Source organism: Pseudoliparis swirei, chromosome 16, assembly GCF_029220125.1.
Source record: "Pseudoliparis swirei isolate HS2019 ecotype Mariana Trench chromosome 16, NWPU_hadal_v1, whole genome shotgun sequence".
Classification (NCBI taxonomy): Eukaryota; Metazoa; Chordata; class Actinopteri; order Perciformes; family Liparidae; genus Pseudoliparis; species Pseudoliparis swirei.
Genome location: NC_079403.1, coordinates 19,517,460 through 19,532,563, shown reverse-complemented (window position 1 = coordinate 19,532,563; position 15,104 = coordinate 19,517,460). Strand labels below are relative to the sequence as shown.

The following is a 15,104-nucleotide window of genomic DNA, read 5'->3' as shown; positions in this document are numbered from 1 at the left end:
TATTCATAGTTTCTGTCATATTCATAGAATTTTTTGTAACTCTGTAACGCTGTTCATTCTGTCCATTCAGGCAGAGGAATCCTCCTCTGTTGCTCTCCTGAAGGTTTCGTCCCTTTTTTCCCTGTGAAAGGTTTTTTTTTTTCACGTTTTTTTGGAGGTCTTGTGACAGGGATGTCATATGTGTACAGCCTGTAAATTCTTCTGAGGCAAATTTGTCATTTCTGATATTGGGCTATTTAAAATAAACTGAATTGAATTGAAATACCTCATTGACCCCAGATCCCCACGCCTCAGGATCATGTTCTAGCGTAAATGACTTTGGAATTCAATCCATGTCTGTTTGTTCACTTAGCACACACATTTTCCACAGCACTGGAATGTCTTCAACACATTTTCAGATGGAAAGTAAGAAAGGGGCAATGGAAATTCAACTCACTGGCGTGCCCAGCCTTTTTCTCTCCTGTTAGAGGTATGAGTGTGAGTAATGTGTCTGCCAGCCCTAATGCACATTAATCATCAAGTCCATCTACAGGACTTCTTTCTGCTCCCATCCCCCTCCGTAAAACTCCTTTTCCTGAACTCCCAGCAGTTAAAATGTGTACTCTGCAGTTACCACCCCAATCTTTAACATTACCGCACACACCACCAACTACACCACAGTTCAATTAAATTTATTTTACTATTTTATACAATGATTTTTTGAAGATTTACATAAGCTGTTGAGGGGATGTTTTTTTCATGACAAAGTCTGGAATAATTAAAGAAACATTTTGAGGTTCCATTTCATGGCTGAATGGCTTTTTTAATTGTTGTTCTGCTCTCTGCACCATTGGATCAATTTCAATACAATTTGTTTTGTACAGCCCAAAATCACAAATCACAAATCTGCCTGAGAGGGCTTTACAGTCTATAAACATACTCTGTCCCAGTTTCTTAGATTCATTGAATTACATGACGAGGCTGTGTTTTCTCAAACAGTGCTGTTGTCTGTATGCCGTTTGTATTGTGCAGTGACAACACTGTTCTTGTCATTGCTGTTCAGTAAAAACAAAAATGTGCAAGCAATCAAATATCCATCTCTGGCCTGTTTGTCTTGATTGATCAACTGGAGGTTAGAAATTTGTGTTAAGTGTTGTGATATAAAACATACTCGACATTTTCTACTGGTAATAATCTAAGCGGTATTACATTCTTTGGGTCTTTCATCATAGACTTTGCTGAGATAAAAAAAAATCATGCAACTCAAAGGCATTTATTGTGATAAATAATTTTATTGGTGGGGGTATTTCTGTCAAAAATCATCCCAGCAAGAGCTACTCAGCTTTGCATCTAATCCTGTAACGTGAAACTCACAGTCCTTTATCATGATCTGTCCTTGTTATTCTCCCCCTCAGCCAGCGTTCACCCCCTTTTTTATGAAATCCAGCCCCTTCTATTGCAGCGAGGCTCAGTCAGAATCTGGTCCATTTACTGTAGGCCGGAGGATTCCCCTCCTTCAGTTAGCGTTGCTTGCTTTGACAGGAAAAGAAAGGAGCCTTAATCGAAGCAACAGATCTGACCTGTAATTCCTCGAAATCTCCACCAGCTGCTGTGCTGACCGAGATCAAAGTTAGGGGCAATCTTCTTCCTGCCAGCCTACCTGAGTACTGTACACTTAATATATCTTCAAAAAAATGACTGTCCGTAAAATATAAGCAAATTCAATCAGAAATCACCTGGTATACGCATGACATATATTGCTTCAGTCCATCCGGGGAGAGGGATCCTCCACTGTTGCTCTCCTGAAGGTTTCTTCCCTTTCTTCCCTGTGAAGGTTTTTTTCTATTTCTTGGGAGTTTCCCTGATCCGATGTGAGGTCCTGGGACAGGGATGTCGTATGTATACAGATTGTAAAAGCCCTCTGAGGCAAATTCGTAATTTGTGATATTGGGCTTTAACTGAATGGTATTGAATTGAATTATAATAGCCTAGGCCAGGTTAGGAATATTTTTCTATTGTGTATGTTTTATTCCCGAAACTTTGTTTGTATATATATTGTACCATATCTAAAGTATACATATCTAAAATAACGTCAATCTTTATATCGTATTTTCAGACTATTGGTATGATTTTCCTTTCCAAAAAATTGTCACAAACAAAACATAGTAATACACTATATAAAACAAATATTATTACTGTAATAACCTGTTAAGGTTGTGATTCATTCCCTTCTCTGAAGAGTATTTTTACAAATACTTCTTCAAGGTTTCCACCATTAAATCCATAAACCAAATTTCAAATTCAATTCATACAATTCATCAAAATCTAAATGCAATATTTCTTTGTAAAATGCATAATACTGATCATATTTATTCCTGAGTTGATGATTGATCAAATTGAACATACACATTTTAGTTGATAACTCATACTTAATTCAGTACAAAACTGTAAAACTTGTTTCTGTTGTGACCCCAGTATGTTGTTTGCAAGTTTGTATCATATTACCTTATTGCTTAATCTTAACTCATAACATGCCTTAGGTTGGGAATATTACAAACTCAAATGTTTTTTTGTTAATAGATTCATTTTATTTTAGAAGACATAACAATTTTTCAACCAGAACCATTTCAAGTGGCTTCAGTAAAAGAGAAAAAGAAAACAGACAGATTTTATGTTATGTATATTTTAGGGGGTTCAGTGTCAGACACAATCATAAATCCATTCACAAATTGAGTTTTTCATATACTGCGGTGAACACTCTTGGGCTGATCTGGATATGCCTCTGTGACTATTCTGGTGGAGGGATGAAGGTGAAGACCCTGTCCAATGTGCACTAGATCTTGTCCTCTAGTCATAAAATATCACTAAAAAAAGAAAAGATGTGCAAATCACTTCTTCTATGTCTTCAATGATTCCAGGATATGGGTCATTGTGATATGTGATGACAAACCACTTTCCAACAAGGTCTTCGGTGAAGTCATCAACTCGACAGAGAGTCCCTTCATACTCAGAGCTAGCGGTGGAATGGCTTTCATTTTCTGGGGCTCTTGGTTCAGATGTTCTTACATCTCTTCTAGGCTGTACTTGTGGTACAATGTTGGTGGACGATTGGTGTTAACGGGGACAGAAGGCCTCACTGTTGCAGAAGCAGCTGAGCACTCTATAATGGATCCTGCCAGGCGTAGTGTAGATTACTTGATGAATGCTCAGTGTACCTTTGATGCTCGTCAGCTCTTTTTGAAGGCATGTGCCTGTTCATCTGGTCTTCCTCCCCGTAAAGGAGCTTGACTTTGGTGAGAGGAAGGAGTGTGTCATAGAGGGCTTTCGCTGTGGGTATGCTGTGAAAGCAGTTCTCTTTATGGTGGCTCCAATGCCATCGGCAGACCCTTTTCCCATGACCAGCTTCCAGGAAACTCCAGTTTACAGCTGTAAATCCAATCTGGAAAGAAATGGTGCTCAAGAGATATAAGTTCTTCTTTCCTCTATATTGCATGGTCGGCCCATCGCTGATGAAGAAGAGCTTTTGAATCCTCGGATTGTTCTCCTTAAGGAACTGAAGTACTGGTTCAAGCTGAGCCCAAAGGGCAGGAGGATCATGCTTCATGGAAAGTGACAAGTCAGTGTACAATCTGTGGTGTACATAACAGCATGGTGCAGTGTAGTCTGCCTGTGGGATGCTCCAAAATGGACTTACTGCACCTCCTTTGCATCTTTGCACTGCCAGTTTTCTGCATAGTAAATGTGAAGTATAGCTTCCTCTTCTTTCAGAGATCTGTGCAGGAATTGTAGCTGTGTATACATAGTGATGGATGGTGAATAAGTGATTGCACACTTTGGCTTTCATTTGTCTCTCAAAATCTTCCAAAAGGGGCTCTGGACTGCTCGCACATCTGTTGAACCGTTTTTTTCACAGTGATCTTCTCTCGTTCTCCGTCCTTCTCTTTTTCATAATCTTCTTTTTTTCGTGAGCCACTGGTACCACCATGTGGCTTCTGTTCCTGATGTACCAGTACTTGTTGTGTGTGTGAGAGACTTGTTCTTTCATGAGAGACATGCAAGCTTTAGCCTGAGTGTCACAGGACAACTCCTCTGCGACTTTGCTCAAACTCGGTGAGTTAATAATGCCAAGGTGCTTAAACTGCATGACAATGCCCAAATGAAAGCATACATTTGGGCATTGTCATGCAGTTTGCAGACATATGTCTGTAGTCGATGTTTGGGGCAACAATCCAAAAAGGGTCTCCAGCATCAACGTCTAATGCAAATTCAGCATTGTGTCAGAGAGGAACCTCTTTTTTGTTTCTTCTTTTTTAATCTTGTGATTGTTTGATTCTTCTCTACTGATGCCTGACTATTGTCATCTCGACTTAAGAACATTTCGACTATGTCCATGGTCTTTTCATTACCAGTTCTCTGACAGATGAACCTCTGCTGTGGTTTGTCTACAGTCTTGTTGTAGACTTTGTGGGAGATGCCTATTATTTTTTGGGATAATGTAACAAGTTGTTTTACTTTCTGAGAAACCTGAGCAACGTCTTCTGAATGCATTTTTCTCTTTATTAGCTGGCATACTTGTATTTTGTTTTCATTTGGTGCATAAGTAAATTGTGAAAAAGAAGGATATTTCGGATATGAGCAGGAAAATGTCCGGACCTGGTTTCCTCTCACAACTACCTGTTTCCTTATTATCAGGCTGCTCTAATAAGTATCTTAAGTCCCTCCAGTTGATCCAGAATGCTGCAGCTTGTGTACTCACAGAAACTAAGAAAGAGATCACATTAATCCTGTATTAGCTGCTCTGCACTGGCTCCCCGTAAAATCCAGAATCACATTTAAAATTCCTCTGAATTGGTGATGCACCATCATATCTCAAGGAACTTGTAGTTCCACATTGCCACGCTAGAGAGCTGCGCTCACCAAATGTGGGGCTACTTGTGGTACCTAGAGTCCTAAAAAGTAGGATGGGAGATTCAGTTATGCAACCAGCTTCCACTTTCAGTCTGGGAGGCAGACAGTCACCAAAGAATAGACTTAAGATGTTCCTCTTTAAAACACACAAGAAACGAGGGAAGAGTAAATAATACATGTTCATTGACCGAGTAGAGATTACATAAAATAAAAAAAGTTGCTCTATAGGAGAAATCATATTTTAAAGCAACACTAAATAGCAGAGGGCTTTACTGCATTATATTCCCTTATGTTTTCATATTTTGAATTGTCATCTATTGTCTGAATTTACTGTTTTCCTTTAGATAGGGAAAGACATTTCCACCATTAACTGATGCAGAAAAATCACAAGAATGCAGGAAATGATATGCTTTCATGCTCAAAGTTTTCCCAGGGTTAAAAGACGCTGAGTGCACGCAAAACTGGGCTAACGGTATTGTCCATAAAAAATGGACCATAAAAAAATTCACTCAGGGTGTACGTTCATGTTGGTTGAGTTATGTGTCTCTCTGGCAAGACTGTAGGAAGAGAGCTTTGATGTGAAGCCATAAAAGCTAAAAGAGAGCAGCCAAGGGGTGGCTGTGTGGCTCAGAGGTCGAGCGGGTCCTCCTTTAATCACAGAATCTGCGGTTCGATCAGAAGATAGGTAGTTCGATCCTCGGCTCCTCCATTTCATGTTGATGTGTCCTTGGCCCTGGAACACCTAACCCCAAATTGACCCTGCAGGCTGTGCCATGGGTGAGAATGGGTAAATGACATGATATGATATTCCTTTAATCATTTCAAAAATCACAGCAGCGGTGCACATCAGAGCATCAATGAAAATAAATATAAAACACAAAACTAAATACTAAAAACTAAATACTAATACTAAATATACAGGGGGAAAACAAAGTAAAGTGCTGAGTAAAGTAAAGTGCAGAGTTTGCCAGGATCTCCAGCGATCTACTGCAGTTTGTTGTGCAGCCTGACAGCAGCAGGAAGGAAGGACTTGTGGTACCTCTCCCTCAGACACCGGGGATGAATCAGCCGGTGGCTGAAGGAGCTGTGCAGAGCTGCGAGAGTGTTATGCATGGGTTGGGAGGTGTGGTTCATCAGGGACGAGAGCTTTGCCATTATCCTCCCGTCCTGTAGTGTTAGAGTGCTTCAAATGGTGGGAACCAAGGATTGTGTAGGTGTGATTTGTCAGGTAGTTGAGCTGATACCACGTGAGAGGAATTTGAGAAACAGGCAAAGAAATTTCGTCACCAGCATAAGTTGGACATGAATTGTGGCGCTGCTTATTGTAAGTGTGTGTATATTGGTGAGTAAAAAGAGGGAGTGATGCATGGAGGATCTAAACAGGGGGAACACTGTGAAAAGTAGGGTCAGATCACTGCTTTAATCAGTTGATTACAGGCATTTTAGTTAAAAGATGTAACAGTTTAGCTCCACGCCTTCCTTTTTGTAATAGTTGTTTTCATGCTGTCACACCATCTCGTCAATCCGACTCCCCTCACCTGCCTCTGATCACTCCCTCGTTAGTCCCTCATTCCCTTCACCTGGTCCTCACGCCCTTCTCACCTGCAGCCCATCCCCTCATTAGTCCCTCACTATTTAGCTCCCTCACTTCCACTTGTCCTCTGCCAGATTGTCTTGTATTTTCGTGCCAAGTTCTCCAACGTTATTAGAGTATATTCCTGACCTGCCTGCCCTGACCTCTGATTCTCTGCCCTGCCCCTTTTTGGACTTGTTTGCTTCTTCGACTGATCTCCCGGTTTTGACCCAGCCTGTTTCCAACCAAAGACAGTATTCTTTGTTACTCCTGTCTGAGTCGTGCTTTTGGGTCCACTCTAATAGCGCCATGACAAAAGAGATATTGCACCAACTTTCAGAATGAATTAGAGCTGGATTAGTTGCTGAAACAGACATTAACCTAAGTGCACATGTTGTTCTTCAGTGAAATCTCAACTGTGTGCCTTTACTTTGGCACTCTTTCATTAACTTTAACTTGATGATTTTTTTGATTGCCAAGTTTCCAAACATCATATGATAACTGTGACTACAAAATCTGATGGAGATGCCAGGGATTGAACTCTCTTACATGCAAAGAATGCACTCTACCACTGAGCTACATCCCCTGCAAATGAGTGCACATTATTTATATTTCTTTGAAGCAAAATGTGAAACCTTTACTTGTTTGTTACAGTATACAGATTGTTGTGGTGTTCAGCTTTTAGGATACTTAAACCAACTGCATTAAGTTCAAACTATGTCTTCTTACAATCAATATTAATAATAAAGACAAATATAATCGTCATAAATATTTTTCTTTTTTAAATTCCAGACTGGTTAATTGTATCGTTATTTGACAATATCATGTCTGGTATCGCTACAAACTATGAATTCAAAGCTTTCTTAAAGCCCCATAATGGAGTTTTTCACTTTTAGCGCCCCCTTCAGTTTTGGAGGTTTTTAACGTTTACTTCAGTGTCGTAAATACCCAGTTACGATAGATGCAGCCTCGCATACACTTGTATTGATGACCAGACGAAGTCAGAAACCAAGAAATGATGTCAACCAATGAGGTAAGAATATTCAAAGATTTTACATAAATATGACTGCATAGTTTTATTCATTGTGATATCGGAGATGAATGCTAACATAACCAAAAGAATGACAACATTTAGTTTAGATGAAATACCGATCGCGTTTTCAGCCTATATACGTTGTTTTCTAAATGTTTGAATGTGGAGTACGTGTGATCGAATACATTATTGTTGACAACACCAAAAAGCTACATATTCATAATTTACATTGGAACGTGTAATTCATTACAAGAGACTTTGCTTGCTTCGCCCTTATACTGTAGCTGCGAGCGTGGACTGGCACTATATGACATTGCGTAATCACTGCCAGAAAGCAGGTCTAAGTACATCCTCCCCAGATTGGGCGGACCCAGAATCCTACATAGCGGAGTTATTTCCCCACAGACCCCCGATGGCAATGGCGGAGGCGCAAATCGCTATATTAAAAGTCTTTGTAGCGGCACAATTTTTTTCAAGCTGTTATTTTAAGGTACAATTGTTGCATAATGTTACTTTAAGCACCTTAACGCACATCAAAACACAAAGCCGTCAGTGTAAACTGCGAAAACAAAGCAGTCAAACTTCACAATTTACTATAAATATATGTTCTTGTCAAACAACATTATAGTTACTAACATGTCTGCAGTCAATGGTATGCGGTTTTATTGTCATTGACTAGAGTACAGGTACAAAAGCAACGAAATTGCAAAGAAAGGGTGGATGAAAGATTACAGCATAACATGAGGGAAGAGAGGCGAGAAAAAAACAACCCCCCGACTATGCCCCTAGAGGGGTACAGTGTGGGAGCAGGAAAAAACACCTTAGCACATAAGCACATACATCTTAAACATGACTTGCAACGAGTAGGAAGGGGGGAGGGGAGGTAAGCCAAAGACTGGGTGATCTAAGCCCAGCCATTGGAGGCAGAAGGTGACCAGCACCGACAAGCAGCCAGCCCGGTCCGTCAGCCATTACAGCGCCAGCCACAGACCCCGTCCTGTCACACTGGGGGGACGAAGCAGACGAAGGCGTGGGTGGGGGTAGTGAATGCAAATCCGTATGTTGAAAGTTCGTGTGTGCGTGGCCTGGTATGTCGTCCTCCCCCAGGCCACAACAGACAGAGTTCTCAGACCGCAAGATGGTCGTTGCCATGGAGATAGCCTTGAAGGGTCCTGGGGAGAAAACAACCACAGGTGTCTGTGGATCGGGGGAAGGGAATGAGAGAGGTTCTCGCTTCAGTGATCTTCGGGGGAGTTGTTGTTCCAGTAACGGCCTTGGCCAAGGCCCGTCCTGGTAGAGGGAGCCGAAAGCAGATAAGATTGGGATTGTTTGGTCTTCCAGTAGCTGCATTAGAATTTGCGCAACCACTATCCCTCCATTTTCCTCCCAAATAGGATTTCAAATCGATCCAATTTCATTTGCAGAGCCATCAGCTTCTCCACGATGTTGTCATTCTGGCGGTTTAATGCCACAGTCTGAGTGCCAACAACTCTGCCCAACGCGTCAATCATGTCGGGCAGCCTTAGGGGGCTTTTAACAGCTGTCACCGTTTCCTTAATTTTCCGATAAGCCAGGACAGCGCCAAATCCAAACAGCAGAAATCCTGTAATCATAGTTCCGAATAGGTAGATGTCTTCTACGTCCTCCACGGAAAGGGCTGCTAGGCACACGACACGCCACTTCCCCCACGCGTCCATCGTGTAACCAGCAACCCACGTCCCGGCAGGACAGGCAGGTTCCCCCGAACCCGAGCTTCTCGTCGAGAAGACGGTGTCAATTTCGTTAAGAGACCAGTTGATCAGGTCCATGGTTTTTAGTTCGAAGAGCGATGCTGAGAGAGTCTCTCAAGTATAAAACAAGACAAGACATGACGATAGGAGCCAAGCAGGGAAGGGAAGGTCATGGAGAGGAGAGGGAAGAAAAATGCGACCGCCTTCGAAGAGAGCCAAACTTGGGAATGTAGCCTCTACATTCTTATTGTAAAATAGTAGCAATCACATTATCCAAAAACGGGTTTGCATTAAAACACGTATTGAAGTTTTTAAAGTTACAAAGTGTGACAAAACATACAACAAAGTGTCTTCAATCAACAACTTGTGGCAAAGAAGCAGTTTTAAGGGTTCTCTTTTCCACAGCTGATACTGAAGTATGTCCCGCAGGGAGGTCTACGATTGTGTTATTTGTTGAGCATAAACTGACGAAAAGTGAAATTTGTTGTTGACAGGATTCAAACCTGCGCGGGGAGACCCCAATGGATGTATCGCCTTAACCACTCGGCCACAACAACCCACGAGCAGTGTAGAAACAACTTTCAGAAACTTTCAGAATGAATTAGACCTTGATTAATGGCTGAAACTATGAAAAACAGTTGTGCACTGATATCTCGACTGCGTTCTTTTTACCTTTACTTTGTGCACTCTTTAGCCGTTTCTCAATATGCGTTCTTGTGTGTACTTCTCTGTACTTGTGGACTCGTGAAATGTCATCAGTCGTAGCCCGAGTACATGTTCCAATTCAAAGTCCGCTTCTCGGAAAACACGGTCAAATTGCTCGGATGTGACTTGATCCTCCCACTTTCCGGAGGATGCATCAGAGGAGACGTGTTGTGTACTCTGGCCAGCCGATATCCCAGAATGCATTTTACACCAGCAACCGGAAACAATAGCGGAGGAGAAAATAAACTACGAGTCACGGAATGTAATTTTAGGATGTTTTCATGCAAGAAGTTAGTAGTTTAAAAATCAAATCGGTGGTACGTGTTTTAATAAAGATATGCGCCGTAGATTTGAGGTCCTGCTCGCGGGACCAGTGAGCTCCGGAGCACCGGGCGGTTAGCGCGCAGTGTGGCTGCCGAGAGCAGACTGATCGCGGCAGGACTTTTTAAAATGCTCCGCTGGCTCTGATGTCTCCGTAGCGGTTAAACATGAGAAATAATAATCTGGCTGTGGAGGATCTAACGAGCACAAATAGTTTATTATTTATTCACAGATAATGTTAAATCAGTTTGACTGAGGGTTAAAATTAATAACTTAATATTTTAATTAAACTTTAACGTTGAACTATAGTGGTGTCTTTTTACTCTTTGCATATGTATAATATATATACACATATTTATATATAAACTATATTTATCAACTATATATATATATATATAAACACAATATATATATATATGCTTTTTATGTTGGACACAATACACATACAATTATATGTGTATGATTATTTTATTTTGAATTGTGTATATATATATATATATATATCCACATACAATTCAAATAATAATTATATTCAAAGGATAATGAAAAGAGCAGGGTTGTCACATTTTGTTTCACTGTAAAAAATAATTTGTGTTTTTTTGTTGTTTTTATTCTTGTGTGTTTGGTTTATTGGTGCTGCTACTTGTAACGACAAATTTCCTCTTGGGGATTAATAAAGTATATATCTATCTATCTATCTATCTAATTGGAGTAAACTCATGAGCAAGAACAGCTGATGTGGTGACGTCAAGTCAGCTGCTGTTCCAATCGCAGAAAGTCTGGACTCCCAAGACCAAACTCCCAAGTGCGGACTCCAAAAGAACACCAGTGTGTACTCAGTGTACTTGGAATTGAGAAACGGCTTTTCATTATCATAATGATTTTTTAAATTGCCAAGTTACCAAACATCTGTGACTATAAAAACGTATGGAGATGCTGGGGATTGAACCCGGGGCCTCATACATGCAAAGCATGCGCTCTACCACTGAGATACATCCCCTACAGATCACGTATCATAATTTTGTCAACCATGTTAAACAAAGGCAACAATATTATAGGATTTTAATCTATGTACAAGAGTTACATTTATAATTAGTTTTGTCATTTTGCTGTCTATATTTAAGCCTCTTGAAGAAATATAGACAATGACATCATTGAGATTTCACTGAACAACTGTTTTATAGAAATATCTACTTAGTTATGTCGGTTTCAGCTACTAATTCAGCTCTAATCGATTCTGAAATTTGGTTTTATTCTAGTGTGTTGTTATGGTCGAGTGGTGATGGACAAGAAATCCATTGGGGTTCCCCCGACTAGAAATCCATTGGGGTTTCCCCGCGCAAGCTCGAATCCTGCCAACAACGGATTACGTCTTCCGGTAGTTAATGCTTAACAAATAAGACAACAATAGACCTCCCTGCTTACCTGGATCAGCAGAGGAAAAAAGAGCACCCTCAAAACCGCTTCTTTGCTACCAGTTGTTGATTGACTGTTGCTTGGATTACTGTTGCTTGGTTTTGTCGTCAGATAGTAACCAGAATGGCGTCTAACATTTACACTGTGACTTTTCAGCAATAGTTGTCATCTTATCAGCAATAATACACCTCCAAAGAGACACATAGGTCGATTGGAATAGGAGGAAAATATGCTTTCAATTAGTCCTTAATACAGCCACCAGATGGCAGCAGACACCAATAAATACGTCACTGTCTTTGCCTTATGCTCACAAATACTTGGATACCTTACTGATCACCATGAACCATTCTCTATTTATCTGCCTATACAGCATGGATATCTTCAGTTATTTGAATATTGATTAATACTCAATTACATTTATTTTGTATAAATAATTCCAAATCCGAACATTTTTTAGTTTAAGATTTTTTTAGTTGCCTATTTTGTGGTGCCCCCTCAGGACTTGGTGCCCTAAGCACAGCGCGTAGTGCGCGGTATGGGAGCGGCGGCGCTGTGTACATGGTCTGCACTTTCTCAATGCACTGCGGTCAAGCCAGCCTCCATTTCGGTACGAGCGTGTACAATCTGACTTCAAAATAAGAGTAAACTTCCGCTGAACGTGATTGTCAGGCAATACGCCTTTAAATACATATACAGTAAAGAATTAAACTAAATGAAGGGGTGAAACATCATGAATTGTATGAATGGTGAATTGAAAAAAATATAGGCCAGTAACTTTTCCAATATTGGGACATTCTGAAGCTCTAGAAAATCACATTCATGAGCAAATGTGTCTCTAATTAAATTGAAAAGAAAATGGCCCATAGTTACAAACTAATAAGGGTCCGAGCTACTGACGAGCTCAGTCCGAGAGGATCCTATTGAAATTGTTAGCGGTATTATTATTATGCTGCTTTTTATTTTTGAACATTGGGCACATATTGCATACCTGCAAACTCATTTAGGGGTGAAAAAGGTGACAACAGGGGGGGGGGTGCAGTTGACTTTCTTTTCCTTTTGCCACACCACATCCACGTTATTTGATGACACCTCAAAGCTTTTATAACGATGGTCTTTTGATTGTGCTGACCACAAATCTAATTAATAGTAACAAACTTTTTAAGAAAAAAGGTCCTCTGAATAATTCAGTGATCGGGCCCTAATAATAGTAATAACAACTTTACATTGTCATTATATATAATATGGTGAAAGCCATTCATGAACCAACGTCCTTTTTTTAAAACTTGTGTGCTCTGCTGAGCTTTGAGCCTGTTCCGTGAGCCTGTTCCATGAGCCTGTTCCATGAGTCTGTTTCCATGATTCTGTTCCACGAGCCTGTTCCATGATTCTGTTCCATGATTCTGTTCCACGAGCCTGTTCCATGAGTCTGTTCCATGATTCTGTTCCATGATTCTGTTCCACGAGCCTGTTCCACAAACCTGTTCCATGAGCCTTTTCAATGATTCTGCTCCATGAGTCTGTTCCATGAGCCTGTTCCATGATTCTGTTCCATGAGCCTGTTCCATGATTCTGTTCCACGAGCCTGTTCCATGAGCCTTTTCAATGATTCTGTTCCATGAGTCTGTTCCATGATTCTGTTCCATGAGTCTGTTCCTTCCTCTACCTGGTTGTCACGATCCTAAAATTATATCTTCTATACGATACCTGCCATGAATATCATGATACCCGATACCAGAATTCAATACAATACCATAAATACGATACTGGTATATTGATCTACAGTAGTAATACAATTAAAATAAATGTTTAAAGCCGAAGACGGTCATAAAAGCTCCGCAACTTAACGCCACTCGCTGTGAGAGCGCTGCGCATTGCGTGCAGACAGCATTTAACGGAGCGGAGCAGCGCGTGCGCTTTGATCGCACGCTCTCTTAATGAAGTCTCGGTGCTAAGAATATGCTAAATCATATCGTTTTTAATGTATGGGTACTTTGTTAGTATCGATACACCGTGCAACATTACAGCTGTAGATGTAGTGGGCTGACATTCAAGCTAACCCGAACCCCCCCAAGCGCTGTAGACATCTTAACGCTGATTGGCCAAGACTCGACACGTCCCATCAAAGATGTTTTATTGCGAAGAGCACCACATCACATTCCTCCCCCCCCCCCCCCCCCCACAGCACCAGAAGTCGCATTAAAAGCAAGACATATTTAATTTATTATACGTTAAAAATACTATATGGCTCTCAATGAAATATATTTAGAAATATTTGGCTTTTATGGCTCTCCCAGTCAAAAAAGTTCCTGACCCCTGCTTTAAGTAATACTATAAGTGTGAAGTTGTGTCTTTAAAAAGAAGAAAAGAAAACTTTTAATCGCGATTAATGAATTGTTTTTCTTCTTCTTTTTAAAGACACAACTTCACACAGAGCTGTGTTTTCAAAGAGGCTCCTACATATAAAGTGCCAGAGAGGTATTTAATATCGTGGATGATAAATTGTTTCTTCAGTGAAACATCCAGATTAGTAAAAAAATGAAGTATATTTGAGACACCAGGGCTGTGTACTACCGCACACTTTACGAAGTACACTGCAATGCAGTGCACTGCGTCGCTGATAAGTGCTGTCTCAAATGGAACACTTACGTTAACCACTTGGCGGAAGTGACGGACGCAAATCTGTTCACGGCACCCGCGAAATTAAGCCGGGAGTGACGTATGCAAATCTGCTTGCGATACCGTAACCCTTAAAGTGACAAAATGAATGCACTTCTTGCCCTCTTGTTGTCCCTTGTTTACCCCTTTCTCCACCCCATGTGGAAACTGCGATACCTCCACAATCACGGCAGGAGCCTCCGCCTTCTGGCTGAAGTCGAGATGGTATATGTAAATGTTGCCTTACCTTCACAGCATAGCTTCATGTAGTAGTTGCAATTAAATTCTCCTCGCTAGGTATGCTAAATTCTCAATTATCTTTGTCAGAAGTAGCCTTCTTCTTTGCAATCCACATACACACCATATGGAAATAAAACATGACAAATCTGTACATGTTTGTCCCTAGATTCCAATTAGTTTTAAGAATTATCCACTGAAATGATAGGCATCATCTGCTTGAATTCACAGTAATAGGCCTACTTTGACTGACTGTACTTTTATACACATCTCTGTAGTTAAGTTCACCCTGATACAGGAATCAATGAGCAATTGAACACACAGGCATATTAATTATTGTTACAAACATGCATCAATTCTAATATAAATCAGAAAACGCAATAAAAGACTACAAAACCTCAATGACAACATTTTATTGATAAAATGACTTACATATTAATATAATCTTCCCCTCCCCTCTCCACAGCAGCCACCCAGTCCCAGGCGGCGCTGCCATATCAATGTTGCAATGCCACTGCTGGCGTTGTATTTTGATGGCCACAGTGAC

At 40.6% G+C, this 15,104-nt stretch overlaps 1 non-coding gene across 1 annotated transcript; it reads right to left on the bottom strand.

Annotated features, from left to right (window-relative positions):
* Positions 1 to 11,177: 11,177 nt before the first annotated feature.
* On the bottom strand, positions 11,178 to 11,249 carry trnaa-ugc (transfer RNA alanine (anticodon UGC)). Its single transcript has one exon. It is a non-coding gene; the product is annotated as a tRNA-Ala (tRNA).
* Positions 11,250 to 15,104: the final 3,855 nt, after the last annotated feature.